This window comes from Electrophorus electricus, chromosome 17, assembly GCF_013358815.1.
Source record: "Electrophorus electricus isolate fEleEle1 chromosome 17, fEleEle1.pri, whole genome shotgun sequence".
Lineage (NCBI taxonomy): Eukaryota > Metazoa > Chordata > Actinopteri > Gymnotiformes > Gymnotidae > Electrophorus > Electrophorus electricus.
This window is the reverse complement of record NC_049551.1, coordinates 10,627,657-10,643,547: the sequence shown is the minus strand read 5'-3', so window position 1 is coordinate 10,643,547 and position 15,891 is coordinate 10,627,657. Positions and strand designations below refer to the sequence as shown.

Genomic DNA, 15,891 nt, shown 5'->3' with positions numbered 1-15,891 from the left:
GACATATTTTATACCTGCCGAGTTTGGTGTAGCTAGGTCAAAGCATTGGTTTGCAGGCCTCATGAGTATTTTCTTCACAGGCTACTTTAAGTGAGGCATATGGACAGGTCTGCCCTGTGCCCACTTTTATGCTGCAGCTTTCCAACTCTGTTTGCTCCATCTGGCCAAGGCCTAGATTAAAGCCATTAAGGCCTTGTGGTTGTGTTTTTTTAAAAGTGCATTTTGACATGTCATTGCCAATGTGTTTTTCACATGCTAAAAAAATTGAGACCGACTGATGCAGCACTACAAAACTCAGCATGTTCCATCTGGCTTTGAAAGATGGCAGGCTCCAACTGACCAAGGCCTGGTTTATAGTAAGCGAGTATAGTAAGCAAGTTTGGTGTGCAGGCCTAGATAAGTATCACACCTGATCCCTCAATGGGGTGTCAAATTATACCCCCTGGTCACCTGTGAAGTGCTCATTTGATCTGTGGAAGAGGTCAAGTTTGTGTAATTTGAAACTCACTGAACTCACTCATAGAATGAAAGTGCTGACCAGTTACACCAGAAGGATTTCTTTTTGGTTTGCCCTCAAGCTAAAGAAAAAAAAATTAGGGAGAAAAATTTAAACTGAAATAATATAGAAATATACATAATAAAATGACTATTGCGTTGCATTGAATTAAGGATTTTGCATAGCACTATCAATCATACTAATAAAAATGCTAGTTAGAAATCTTGGTATCCCATTGGAAAATACATTTTAATTGTGGACATAGCTAGCTATGCGTCTGAGAATAAAACACGAGTGCAAAGTTTGAACATAGCCTATCTGGTTAGCTATTGAAGTTAATGTTGACAGCTAGGCAAAATATTCTTGCTAATTTAAATGAAAATAGAAGATCAACATAATTTTCACTTGAATGAATTTAAATACTGTTAATTAACCAGTTACGTTAGGTAGCTAGCTAGCTAGTTAATTAGTGGGCTGACTCATTTTGATGATGAACTAATTAAAGTCAGTTTACGGCCCAACGAAAGGAACATGCATACCTAAGTTCAAACTATGAAATAAACCTGGCCTTCACAACTTTGCATCAGTGTAGTTGCAGCTAGTTCTTTTCCTAGGACTTCCTCAAGCTCAATTTTGAGTCCCCGTGTGTCATTGATTCAATGTCTACTCACTATTTTAGCAAGCGAATGTCAATTCCAGGTGATCAGGTGCTCAAAAGCTTATCAGTCCATGTGTAAAAAGTGATACATGTACCAACTGCTCTTTTGATTCTAGCTCTTTACAAAGCAACCACACATGGCAGGGTGCATGTCTTGAACTTTTCCTAATTGCGTTCCACCCACTAAATCCCAGTAATCCGTGACTCCATTGGCTGTTGGCAGGTCTGATCAAGCCCATTCTTCTCTGTTATAGCTGTGATAATGCAGGTAGATATTTCCATAATGCATCTAGGAGCTTACACGCACCAGAAAGTCAGCATGATGTTTCAGCAACAGTGAAAAAACATGCCATAAAGGCTATGACTGAACAGATGGTGGACAGAAGTAAAGTGGATGCGTTACAGGTTGCTATCTACAGTGGAATTTCTAGAAAATAAACCATGCCTTTGGCCAACTCAGGTAGGCATGTCAACATGCACGTTTGTGGCCCCACTCACAGATAGGGCATTCAATGTACTTTTTGTCAAATCACAAACATATATAGAGAATGACTAGACTTAAATGTGGACTATTTTTTAACTTTGAGACTCGCATCTGTGTAGATTTTTGGATAGGGCTGTGATCGGCATGTGTATCGCTCAGAAATGAGCACTTCATCAGCCTTGGGTAACTTGTCTATTCTTTCAAAATGGTTCAGGTACCCTGTGTGAGAACCAAACGCTTGTCTGCACTACACATGTACTACTCTAATAAAGCCACAACAATCACCTGTGTGGAGACATGGGATGGTTCAAGGTGGCTCAGCAGGTTGGCATGAACACTGGATTTGTTCATAAAAACTATTACACCTAGTCATGGCCAAAAGTTTTGAGACTAACCCAAATTTTGGATTTCACAATGTTTGCTGCTTCAGTTTTTATGGTGGCAATTTGCATTAAGTGATTGTGAAGTGTGATCATATGAATTGCAATTAATTGCAAAGTCTTTCCTTGCCATGAAAATTAACTTAATCACAAACATTACTGCATTCCAGCCACTGCATTTCAGTCCTGCCACAAAATGGCTGATAACATAATTTCAGTGATCTTCTTATTAGCTCAGGAGAAAGCGTTAATGAGGACAAGGAAGCTGATATCACTCTGTCATGCTGTTTAGAAGAGCAGACTAGTTGCTTTAAAAGGGTGGTGGTGCTTGAAGTTTTCTTCTTTAACCATGGTTACCTCCAAGGAAACACATGCAGTCATTATTGCATTGCATCAAAAGGGCTTCACAGGCAAGGACATTGCTGCTAGTAAGAGCACCTAAATCAACCATTCATCGAATCATTAAAAACTTCAAGGAGAGAGGTTCAATGAAGAAGGCTTCAGTGTGCCCAAGAAAGTCAAGCAAGTGCCAGGACTGTCTCCTCAAGAAGATGCAGCTATGGGATCAGGTGTAGAGCTTGTTCAGTGTAGAGCTTGTTCAGGAATGGCAGAAGGCAGATGTGAGTGCATCTGCATGCACAGTGAGGCGAATGCTTTTGGAGGATGGCTTGGTGTTAAGATGGGCAGCAAAGAAGCCACTTCTCTCCAAGAAAAACGTCAAGGACAGAATGACATACTGCAGGTAAAGGGATTGAACTGCAGAGGACTGGGTTAAAGTTATTTTCTCTGATGAAGCCCCCTTCAGACTGTTTGGGACATCTGGACTAATGATTGTCCAGAGAAGAAAAGGTGAGCACTACCATGAGTCCTGTGTCATGCCAATAGTGAGGCATCCTGAGACCGTTCATGTGTGCGGCTCCTTCTCATCCAAGGGAGTGGGTTTGCGCAACCTTTTGCTTAAGAACACTGCCATGAATAAGGAATGGTATCAAAACATCCTCCAAGAGCAACTTCTCCCAATGATCCAGAAGCAATTTGGTGATGAACAATGCTTTTTCCAACATGAGGGAGCACCATGTTACAAGAAAAATGTGATAACCAAGTGCCTCGATGAACAAATCATTGAATTTTGGGTACATGGCCAGAAAACTCCCCAGATCTCAATCCCATCGAGAACCTGTGGTCAATCCTTTAAAAGGGTGTGGCCAAACAAAAACACAGAAACTGTGATCATCTCCAAGCCCTGATTAGGCAAGAATGGGTTGCCATCAGCCAAGATTTTGCCCAGAAGCTGATATCCAGCATGCCAAAGCAAATTGCAGAAGTCTTATAAAAGAAGGGTCAACATTGTAAATATTAAGTCTTTGCTTAAATTGGATACATTTGTTAATACAAAAGTTAAAAAAGCTATGAAATGCTTATAATTGTACTTCACTGTACCACATAAACATCTGAGAAAAGGTGCAGTAAGTGGTTTAAAGTGTTGGAATTGAAATCGAATGTGGGCTCCTGCAGCATAGAGAATTAAGTTGTTTATCTGAGGTGATTTTTCCTGAGACATCATGCCACCAGTGGGGAGAGCTTGCACTCCCAGACACTTTACTGAAAGATCTACCCACCATATGGCAGTGTCATATCTCATATAGTAGAGAATGTGCAACCTTCTTGCCTGGATGATGCAAAGGGGATGTCTCAAGACCTGAATCAATTCACAAGTCAATACATGCAAGCCCTAAGTCAAGATGGGCAGTTACCAAGTCCTACACTCCAAGACCTAGTCAAGCCACCACATATAATGCTATATCAATATTTGAAACCCACAAAGTTTTTGATGTAGCATACTAAACGAACAGTTTTTCTTGAATTTATTTTTATTACAACACAAGAAAATGCAAATACATATGAAATCAGTTCAAGTCAATTAAACAATGTAGTACAACTAATCTTAAGGGAAACTACTGAGAAATTGTATGACAAGAAAAAAAAGAAGAAAAATCATTTGTTATAGTCACAGCAAACATAAAGACTGGTCAATGGTCTTCTGGCTTGACTCTGCATGGTGAAGGTTTCTCTGCAGAGTAACTGGCAGTCAAACAGGGGGGTAGGAAGCTGCAGGTCTGCGAGGAAGATGGAAAAGAAAGGCAAAGATGGGAAAGGATCCTACTAGCCCATAATCCATCAATTTGGGCAAGAGGTTTTCGTGCCTGAAGACATTTATCCTGACAAGATGACCTGTTCCACAGGATTTCCATAATTCTCAATCATTTGACAAGGTGACGTGCACAATGGCTGATGCAAATTCCTCACTAAGGCATCAAAGTTTCAGGAATCACTAAAAACAGATGAGCGTATGCACACTGATTGCAGTCAAGCTGCGAAGGCAGAGGAGTAGGAAACCTTCTGGCTGTTTGTGATCAACCTTTAGGAGTTACATTGGAAGTCATTTCATGAACTTTATGTATCCTCTCATAAAATGCTTAATTCCTGGAAAAAGGAGAGTGCCCAGGAAACACCATAAGTAGCAGAAAAACTGGATCACTGAAGGGACTGAATATCGCTTCTGTACAAGATTACGAGGGCACATTTAAACATTTGATCTTAACTATGCAAAGATGCTATGAAGTTTTGAACGCTGCAGCAAGTTCGGACTCATCTTGTAAACGGGTTGTGACATCCACCCTACTTGATCATTTGTAACTTCTTTAACTGACCATGTTTATTTATTTATTTTCATCCAGAAGTGCTGAAAACTTGGACTGACTCAATACGAGTTCAAATGAGTGTTTTCTCACATTGATGCACAGATGGCAGAACATGTTGGAGCATTTTATTTACAGGACCTCACAGCTGGTGAAACACAATGTAAGACTAAGCCCACTCCTCAAAGAATTTAAATTGTGACTACAATTGTTTATGCTTTTATATGTAATATCAAACCTAACAGAAGAGGACAGGTTCCTCAGATATCTGTGAGCTACTACACACAGAACATAGCCTCAGCACCCCAGATGGGAATTGAACCCACAATCCCTGGCTTAGAAAGCCAGTGCCTTATCCATTAGGCCACTGGGGCCAGTCAAAACCTGCAGAACGGCTTTTCCGCCGGTTTTTTTGTTTTGTTTTTTTGTCGAAAATTACCTTCTGGCTGTTTGTGATCAACCTTTAGGAGTTACAATGGAAGTCATTTCATGAACTTTATGTATCTTCTCATAAAATGCTTAATTCCTGGAAAAAGGAGAGTGCCCAGGAAACACCCTAAGTAGCAGAAAAACTGGATCACTGAAGGGACTGAGTATCGCTTCTGTACAAGATTAAGAGGGCACATTTAAACATTTGATCTTAACTATGCAAAGATGCTATGAAGTTTTGAACGCTGCAGCAAGTTCAGACTCATCTTGTAAATGGGTTGTGACATCCACCCTACTTGATCATTTGTATGTCATGACAAGGTGACCTGCACCATGGCTGATGCAAACTCCTCACTAAGGCATCAAAGTTTCAGGAATCACTAAAAACAGATGAGCGTATGCACACTGACTGCAGTCAAGCTGTGAAGGCAGAGGAGTAGGAAACCTGCTAGAACAACGAGAGTGCTTAGAAAGCCAGTGCCTTATCCATTAGGCCACTGGGGCCAGTCGAAACCTCCTGAATGGCTTTTCCGCTGTTTGTTTTTTTGTCGAAAATGACCTTCTGGCTGTTTATGATCAAACTTTAGAAGTTACAATGGAAGTCACTTTGTGAACTTTACGTATCTTCTCATAAAAGGCTTAATTCCTAATAGGACAACAGTCTGTCAGGTACAGAAACATTTTTCCTTTTCCACAGGAATGACAGTGGATGGTACAGGTTTCTCTGCAGAGTAACTGTCAGTCAAACAAGAGGTAGGAAGCTGCAGGTCTGCGGGGAAGATGGAAAAGAATGGCAAAGATGTCTAATGCAAACTCTTCACTAAGGCATTCAAACTTTCTGGAATCACTAAAAACAGATGAGCGTATGCAGACTGTCCGTAGTCAAGTTGCGAAGCAAGAGGAGTAGGAAACCTGCTAGAACAACAAGAGTGCTTAGAAAGCCAGTGCCTTATCCATTAGGCCAGATGGAAGATGGAAAGATGGAAGATGGAAAAGAATGGCAAACATGGGAAAGGATCCTACTAGGCCAAAATCCAGCAGTTTGTCAAGAGCTTTTCTTGCCTGAAGATGTGTATCCTGACTAGGTGACCTGTTCCACAGGATTTCCATATTTCTCAATCATTTGAGAAGGTGACCTGCACAATGCCTGATGCAAACTCCTCACTAAGGCATCAAAGTTTCAGGAATCACTAAAAACAGATGAGCGTATGCACACTGATTGCAGTCAGGATGTGATGTCAGAGGAGAAGGAAACCTGCTAGAACAACAAGAGTGCTTAGAAAGCCAGTGCCTTATCCATTAGGTCAGATGGAAGATGGAAAGATGGAAGATGGAGAAGAATGGCAAACATGGGAAAGGATCCTACTAGGCCAAAATCCAGCAGTTTGTCAAGAGCTTTTCTTGCCTGAAGATGTGTATCCTGACTAGGTGACCTGTTCCACAGGATTTCCATATTTCTCAATCATTTGAGAAGGTGACCTGCACAATGCCTGATGCAAACTCCTCACTAAGGCATCAAAGTTTCAGGAATCACTAAAAACAGATGAGCGTATGCACACTGATTGCAGTCAGGATGTGATGTCAGAGGAGAAGGAAACCTGCTGGAAAAAGGAGAGTGCCCAGGAAACACCCAAGGCAGCAGAAAAACTGCATCACTGTATATAGCTTCTGTAGAAGTGTACGAGGCCACATTTAAACATTTGTGCTTAACTAAGCAAAGATGCTATGAAGTTTTGAATGCTGCAGCAAGTTCGGACTCATCTTGTAAACGGGTTGTGACATCCACCCTACTTGATCATTTGTAACTTCTTTAACTGACCATGTTTATTTATTTATTTTCATCCAGAAGTGCTGAAAACTTGGACTGACTCAATACGAGTTCAAATGAGTGTTTTCTCACATTGATGCACAGATGGCAGAACATGTTGGAGCATTTTATTTACAGGACCTCACAGCTGGTGAAACACAATGTAAGACTAAGCCCACTCCTCAAAGAATTTAAATTGTGACTACAATTGTTTATGCTTTTATATGTAATATCAAACCTAACAGAAGAGGACAGGTTCCTCAGATATCTGTGAGCTACTACACACAGAACATAGCCTCAGCACCCCAGATGGGAATTGAACCCACAATCCCTGGCTTAGAAAGCCAGTGCCTTATCCATTAGGCCACTGGGGCCAGTCAAAACCTACGGAACGGCTTTTCCGCCGGTTTTTTTGTTTTGTTTTTTTGTCGAAAATTACCTTCTGGCTGTTTGTGATCAACCTTTAGGAGTTACAATGGAAGTCGTTTCATGAACTTTATGTATCTTCTCATAAAATGCTTAATTCCTGGAAAAAGGAGAGTGCCCAGGAAACACCCTAAGTAGCAGAAAAACTGGATCACTGAAGGGACTGAATATCGCTTCTGTACAAGATTACGAGGGCACATTTAAACATTTGATCTTAACTATGCAAAGATGCTATGAAGTTTTGAACGCTGCAGCAAGTTCAGACTCATCTTGTAAATGGGTTGTGACATCCACCCTACTTGATCATTTGTATGTCATGACAAGGTGACCTGCACCATGGCTGATGCAAACTCCTCACTAAGGCATCAAAGTTTCAGGAATCACTAAAAACAGATGAGCGTATGCACACTGACTGCAGTCAAGCTGTGAAGGCAGAGGAGTAGGAAACCTGCTAGAACAACGAGAGTGCTTAGAAAGCCAGTGCCTTATCCATTAGGCCACTGGGGCCAGTCGAAACCTCCTGAATGGCTTTTCCGCTGTTTGTTTTTTTGTCGAAAATGACCTTCTGGCTGTTTATGATCAAACTTTAGAAGTTACAATGGAAGTCACTTTGTGAACTTTACGTATCTTCTCATAAAAGGCTTAATTCCTAATAGGACAACAGTCTGTCAGGTACAGAAACATTTTTCCTTTTCCACAGGAATGACAGTGGATGGTACAGGTTTCTCTGCAGAGTAACTGTCAGTCAAACAAGAGGTAGGAAGCTGCAGGTCTGCGGGGAAGATGGAAAAGAATGGCAAAGATGTCTAATACAAACTCTTCACTAAGGCATTCAAACTTTCTGGAATCACTAAAAACAGATGAGCGTATGCAGACTGTCTGTAGTCAAGTTGCGAAGCAAGAGGAGTAGGAAACCTGCTAGAACAACAAGAGTGCTTAGAAAGCCAGTGCCTTATCCATTAGGCCAGATGGAAGATGGAAAGATGGAAGATGGAAGATGGAAAAGAATGGCAAACATGGGAAAGGATCCTACTAGGCCAAAATCCAGCAGTTTGTCAAGAGCTTTTCTTGCCTGAAGATGTGTATCCTGACTAGGTGACCTGTTCCACAGGATTTCCATATTTCTCTATCATTTGAGAAGGTGACCTGCACAATGCCTGATGCAAACTCCTCACTAAGGCATCAAAGTTTCAGGAATCACTAAAAACAGATGAGCGTATGCACACTGATTGCAGTCAGGATGTGATGTCAGAGGAGAAGGAAACCTGCTGGAAAAAGGAGAGTGCCCAGGAAACACCCAAAGCAGCAGAAAAACTGCATCACTGTATATAGCTTCTGTAGAAGTGTACGAGGCCACATTTAAACATTTGTGCTTAACTAAGCAAAGATGCTATGAAGTTTTGAATGCTGCAGCAAGTTCGGACTCATCTTGTAAACGGGTTGTGACATCCACCCTACTTGATCATTTGTACCTTCTTTAACTGACCATGTTTATTTATTTATTTTCATCCAGAAGTGCTGAAAACTTGGACTGACTCAATACGAGTTCAAATGAGTGTTTTCTCACATTGATGCACAGATGGCAGAACATGTTGGAGCATTTTATTTACAGGACCTCACAGCTGGTGAAACACAATGTAAGACTAAGCCCACTCCTCAAAGAATTTAAATTGTGACTACAATTGTTTATGCTTTTATATGTAATATCAAACCTAACAGAAGAGGACAGGTTCCTCAGATATCTGTGAGCTACTACACACAGAACATAGCCTCAGCACCCCAGATGGGAATTGAACCCACAATCCCTGGCTTAGAAAGCCAGTGCCTTATCCATTAGGCCACTGGGGCCAGTCAAAACCTGCGGAACGGCTTTTCTGCCGTTTTTTTTTTTTTGTTTTTTTTGTCGAAAATTACCTTCTGGCTGTTTGTGATCAACCTTTAGGAGTTACAATGGAAGTCATTTCATGAACTTTATGTATCTTCTCATAAAATGCTTAATTCCGGGAAAAAGGAGAGTGCCCAGGAAACACCCTAAGTAGCAGAAAAACTGGATCACTGAAGGGACTGAATATCGCTTCTGTACAAGATTACGAGGGCACATTTAAACATTTGATCTTAACTATGCAAAGATGCTATGAAGTTTTGAACGCTGCAGCAAGTTCAGACTCATCTTGTAAATGGGTTGTGACATCCACCCTACTTGATCATTTGTATGTCATGACAAGGTGACCTGCACCATGGCTGATGCAAACTCCTCACTAAGGCATCAAAGTTTCAGGAATCACTAAAAACAGATGAGCGTATGCACACTGACTGCAGTCAAGCTGTGAAGGCAGAGGAGTAGGAAACCTCCTAGAACAACGAGAGTGCTTAGAAAGCCAGTGCCTTATCCATTAGGCCACTGGGGCCAGTCGAAACCTCCTGAATGGCTTTTCCGCTGTTTGTTTTTTTGTCGAAAATGACCTTCTGGCTGTTTATGATCAAACTTTAGAAGTTACAATGGAAGTCACTTTGTGAACTTTACGTATCTTCTCATAAAAGGCTTAATTCCTAATAGGACAACAGTCTGTCAGGTACAGAAACATTTTTCCTTTTCCACAGGAATGACAGTGGATGGTACAGGTTTCTCTGCAGAGTAACTGTCAGTCAAACAAGAGGTAGGAAGCTGCAGGTCTGCGGGGAAGATGGAAAAGAATGGCAAAGATGTCTAATACAAACTCTTCACTAAGGCATTCAAACTTTCTGGAATCACTAAAAACAGATGAGCGTATGCAGACTGTCTGTAGTCAAGTTGCGAAGCAAGAGGAGTAGGAATCCTGCTAGAACAACAAGAGTGCTTAGAAAGCCAGTGCCTTATCCATTAGGCCAGATGGAAGATGGAAAGATGGAAGATGGAAAAGAATGGCAAACATGGGAAAGGATCCTACTAGGCCAAAATCCAGCAGTTTGTCAAGAGCTTTTCTTGCCTGAAGATGTGTATCCTGACTAGGTGACCTGTTCCACAGGATTTCCATATTTCTCAATCATTTGAGAAGGTGACCTGCACAATGCCTGATGCAAACTCCTCACTAAGGCATCAAAGTTTCAGGAATCACTAAAAACAGATGAGCGTATGCACACTGATTGCAGTCAGGCTGTGATGTCAGAGGAGAAGGAAACCTGCTGGAAAAAGGAGAGTGCCCAGGAAACACCCAAGGCAGCAGAAAAACTGCATCACTGTATATAGCTTCTGTAGAAGTGTACGAGGCCACATTTAAACATTTGTGCTTAACTAAGCAAAGATGCTATGAAGTTTTGAACGCTGCAGCAAGTTCGGACTCATCTTGTAAACGGGTTGTGACATCCACCCTACTTGATCATTTGTAACTTCTTTAACTGACCATGTTTATTTATTTATTTTCATCCAGAAGTGCTGAAAACTTGGACTGACTCAATACGAGTTCAAATGAGTGTTTTCTCACATTGATGCACAGATGGCAGAACATGTTGGAGCATTTTATTTACAGGACCTCACAGCTGGTGAAACACAATGTAAGACTAAGCCCACTCCTCAAAGAATTTAAATTGTGACTACAATTGTTTATGCTTTTATATGTAATATCAAACCTAACAGAAGAGGACAGGTTCCTCAGATATCTGTGAGCTACTACACACAGAACATAGCCTCAGCACACCCAGATGGGAATTGAACCCACAATTCCTGGCTTAGAAGGCCAGTGCCTTATCCATTACGCCAACGGGGCCAGTCAAAACCTGCGGAACGGCTTTTCCGCCGGTTTTTTTGTTTTGTTTTTTTGTCGAAAATTACCTTCTGGCTGTTTGTGATCAACCTTTAGGAGTTACATTGGAAGTCATTTCATGAACTTTATGTATCTTCTCATAAAATGCTTAATTCCTGGAAAAAGGAGAGTGCCCAGGAAACACCCTAAGTAGCAGAAAAACTGGATCACTGAAGGGACTGAGTATCGCTTCTGTACAAGATTACGAGGGCACATTTAAACATTTGATCTTAACTATGCAAAGATGCTATGAAGTTTTGAACGCTGCAGCAAGTTCAGACTCATCTTGTAAATGGGTTGTGACATCCACCCTACTTGATCATTTGTATGTCATGACAAGGTGACCTGCACCATGGCTGATGCAAACTCCTCACTAAGGCATCAAAGTTTCAGGAATCACTAAAAACAGATGAGCGTATGCACACTGACTGCAGTCAAGCTGTGAAGGCAGAGGAGTAGGAAACCTGCTAGAACAACGAGAGTGCTTAGAAAGCCAGTGCCTTATCCATTAGGCCACTGGGGCCAGTCGAAACCTCCTGAATGGCTTTTCCGCTGTTTGTTTTTTTGTCGAAAATGACCTTCTGGCTGTTTATGATCAAACTTTAGAAGTTACAATGGAAGTCACTTTGTGAACTTTACGTATCTTCTCATAAAAGGCTTAATTCCTAATAGGACAACAGTCTGTCAGGTACAGAAACATTTTTCCTTTTCCACAGGAATGACAGTGGATGGTACAGGTTTCTCTGCAGAGTAACTGTCAGTCAAACAAGAGGTAGGAAGCTGCAGGTCTGCGGGGAAGATGGAAAAGAATGGCAAAGATGTCTAATGCAAACTCTTCACTAAGGCATTCAAACTTTCTGGAATCACTAAAAACAGATGAGCGTATGCAGACTGTCTGTAGTCAAGTTGCGAAGCAAGAGGAGTAGGAAACCTGCTAGAACAACAAGAGTGCTTAGAAAGCCAGTGCCTTATCCATTAGGCCAGATGGAAGATGGAAAGATGGAAGATGGAAAAGAATGGCAAACATGGGAAAGGATCCTACTAGGCCAAAATCCAGCAGTTTGTCAAGAGCTTTTCTTGCCTGAAGATGTGTATCCTGACTAGGTGACCTGTTCCACAGGATTTCCATATTTCTCAATCATTTGAGAAGGTGACCTGCTCAATGCCTGATGCAAACTCCTCACTAAGGCATCAAAGTTTCAGGAATCACTAAAAACAGATGAGCGTATGCACACTGATTGCAGTCAGGATGTGATGTCAGAGGAGAAGGAAACCTGCTGGAAAAAGGAGAGTGCCCAGGAAACACCCAAGGCAGCAGAAAAACTGCATCACTGTATATAGCTTCTGTAGAAGTGTACGAGGCCACATTTAAACATTTGTGCTTAACTAAGCAAAGATGCTATGAAGTTTTGAACGCTGCAGCAAGTTCGGACTCATCTTGTAAACGGGTTGTGACATCCACCCTACTTGATCATTTGTAACTTCTTTAACTGACCATGTTTATTTATTTATTTTCATCCAGAAGTGCTGAAAACTTGGACTGACTCAATACGAGTTCAAATGAGTGTTTTCTCACATTGATGCACAGATGGCAGAACATGTTGGAGCATTTTATTTACAGGACCTCACAGCTGGTGAAACACAATGTAAGACTAAGCCCACTCCTCAAAGAATTTAAATTGTGACTACAATTGTTTATGCTTTTATATGTAATATCAAACCTAACAGAAGAGGACAGGTTCCTCAGATATCTGTGAGCTACTACACACAGAACATAGCCTCAGCACCCCAGATGGGAATTGAACCCACAATCCCTGGCTTAGAAAGCCAGTGCCTTATCCATTAGGCCACTGGGGCCAGTCAAAACCTGCAGGAACGGCTTTTCCGCCGGTTTTTTTGTTTTGTTTTTTTGTCGAAAATTACCTTCTGGCTGTTTGTGATCAACCTTTAGGAGTTACAATGGAAGTCATTTCATGAACTTTATGTATCTTCTCATAAAATGCTTAATTCCTGGAAAAAGGAGAGTGCCCAGGAAACACCCTAAGTAGCAGAAAAACTGGATCACTGAAGGGACTGAATATCGCTTCTGTACAAGATTACGAGGGCACATTTAAACATTTGATCTTAACTATGCAAAGATGCTATGAAGTTTTGAACGCTGCAGCAAGTTCAGACTCATCTTGTAAATGGGTTGTGACATCCACCCTACTTGATCATTTGTATGTCATGACAAGGTGACCTGCACCATGGCTGATGCAAACTCCTCACTAAGGCATCAAAGTTTCAGGAATCACTAAAAACAGATGAGCGTATGCACACTGACTGCAGTCAAGCTGTGAAGGCAGAGGAGTAGGAAACCTGCTAGAACAACGAGAGTGCTTAGAAAGCCAGTGCCTTATCCATTAGGCCACTGGGGCCAGTCGAAACCTCCTGAATGGCTTTTCCGCTGTTTGTTTTTTTGTCGAAAATGACCTTCTGGCTGTTTATGATCAAACTTTAGAAGTTACAATGGAAGTCACTTTGTGAACTTTACGTATCTTCTCATAAAAGGCTTAATTCCTAATAGGACAACAGTCTGTCAGGTACAGAAACATTTTTCCTTTTCCACAGGAATGACAGTGGATGGTACAGGTTTCTCTGCAGAGTAACTGTCAGTCAAACAAGAGGTAGGAAGCTGCAGGTCTGCGGGGAAGATGGAAAAGAATGGCAAAGATGTCTAATACAAACTCTTCACTAAGGCATTCAAACTTTCTGGAATCACTAAAAACAGATGAGCGTATGCAGACTGTCTGTAGTCAAGTTGCGAAGCAAGAGGAGTAGGAAACCTGCTAGAACAACAAGAGTGCTTAGAAAGCCAGTGCCTTATCCATTAGGCCAGATGGAAGATGGAAAGATGGAAGATGGAAAAGAATGGCAAACATGGGAAAGGATCCTACTAGGCCAAAATCCAGCAGTTTGTCAAGAGCTTTTCTTGCCTGAAGATGTGTATCCTGACTAGGTGACCTGTTCCACAGGATTTCCATATTTCTCAATCATTTGAGAAGGTGACCTGCTCAATGCCTGATGCAAACTCCTCACTAAGGCATCAAAGTTTCAGGAATCACTAAAAACAGATGAGCGTATGCACACTGATTGCAGTCAGGATGTGATGTCAGAGGAGAAGGAAACCTGCTGGAAAAAGGAGAGTGCCCAGGAAACACCCAAGGCAGCAGAAAAACTGCATCACTGTATATAGCTTCTGTAGAAGTGTACGAGGCCACATTTAAACATTTGTGCTTAACTAAGCAAAGATGCTATGAAGTTTTGAACGCTGCAGCAAGTTCGGACTCATCTTGTAAACGGGTTGTGACATCCACCCTACTTGATCATTTGTAACTTCTTTAACTGACCATGTTTATTTATTTATTTTCATCCAGAAGTGCTGAAAACTTGGACTGACTCAATACGAGTTCAAATGAGTGTTTTCTCACATTGATGCACAGATGGCAGAACATGTTGGAGCATTTTATTTACAGGACCTCACAGCTGGTGAAACACAATGTAAGACTAAGCCCACTCCTCAAAGAATTTAAATTGTGACTACAATTGTTTATGCTTTTATATGTAATATCAAACCTAACAGAAGAGGACAGGTTCCTCAGATATCTGTGAGCTACTACACACAGAACATAGCCTCAGCACACCCAGATGGGAATTGAACCCACAATCCCTGGCTTAGAAAGCCAGTGCCTTATCCATTAGGCCACTGGGGCCAGTCAAAACCTGCGGAACGGCTTTTCCGCCGGTTTTTTTGTTTTGTTTTTTTGTCGAAAATTACCTTCTGGCTGTTTGTGATCAACCTTTAGGAGTTACAATGGAAGTCATTTCATGAACTTTATGTATCTTCTCATAAAATGCTTAATTCCTGGAAAAAGGAGAGTGCCCAGGAAACACCCTAAGTAGCAGAAAAACTGGATCACTGAAGGGACTGAATATCGCTTCTGTACAAGATTACGAGGGCACATTTAAACATTTGATCTTAACTATGCAAAGATGCTATGAAGTTTTGAACGCTGCAGCAAGTTCAGACTCATCTTGTAAATGGGTTGTGACATCCACCCTACTTGATCATTTGTATGTCATGACAAGGTGACCTGCACCATGGCTGATGCAAACTCCTCACTAAGGCATCAAAGTTTCAGGAATCACTAAAAACAGATGAGCGTATGCACACTGACTGCAGTCAAGCTGTGAAGGCAGAGGAGTAGGAAACCTGCTAGAACAACGAGAGTGCTTAGAAAGCCAGTGCCTTATCCATTAGGCCACTGGGGCCAGTCGAAACCTCCTGAATGGCTTTTCCGCTGTTTGTTTTTTTGTCGAAAATGACCTTCTGGCTGTTTATGATCAAACTTTAGAAGTTACAATGGAAGTCACTTTGTGAACTTTACGTATCTTCTCATAAAAGGCTTAATTCCTAATAGGACAACAGTCTGTCAGGTACAGAAACATTTTTCCTTTTCCACAGGAATGACAGTGGATGGTACAGGTTTCTCTGCAGAGTAACTGTCAGTCAAACAAGAGGTAGGAAGCTGCAGGTCTGCGGGGAAGATGGAAAAGAATGGCAAAGATGTCTAATGCAAACTCTTCACTAAGGCATTCAAACTTTCTGGAATCACTAAAAACAGATGAGCGTATGCAGACTGTCTGTAGTCAAGTTGCGAAGCAAGAGGAGTAGGAAACCTGCTAGAACAACA

General features: G+C 41.5%; 5 non-coding genes across 5 annotated transcripts; all 5 read right to left on the bottom strand.

The window, feature by feature from the left end:
- Positions 1-5,018: 5,018 nt before the first annotated feature.
- trnar-ucu lies at positions 5,019-5,091 on the bottom strand. The gene has a single exon. It is a non-coding gene; the product is annotated as a tRNA-Arg (tRNA).
- Positions 5,092-7,254: 2,163 nt separating this feature from the next.
- On the bottom strand, positions 7,255-7,327 carry trnar-ucu. Its single transcript has one exon. It is a non-coding gene; the product is annotated as a tRNA-Arg (tRNA).
- A 1,827-nt stretch (positions 7,328-9,154) lies between these two features.
- Positions 9,155-9,227, bottom strand: trnar-ucu. Its single transcript has one exon. It is a non-coding gene; the product is annotated as a tRNA-Arg (tRNA).
- A 3,715-nt stretch (positions 9,228-12,942) lies between these two features.
- Positions 12,943-13,015, bottom strand: trnar-ucu. The gene has a single exon. It is a non-coding gene; the product is annotated as a tRNA-Arg (tRNA).
- Positions 13,016-14,836: 1,821 nt separating this feature from the next.
- trnar-ucu lies at positions 14,837-14,910 on the bottom strand. Its single transcript has one exon. It is a non-coding gene; the product is annotated as a tRNA-Arg (tRNA).
- Positions 14,911-15,891: the final 981 nt, after the last annotated feature.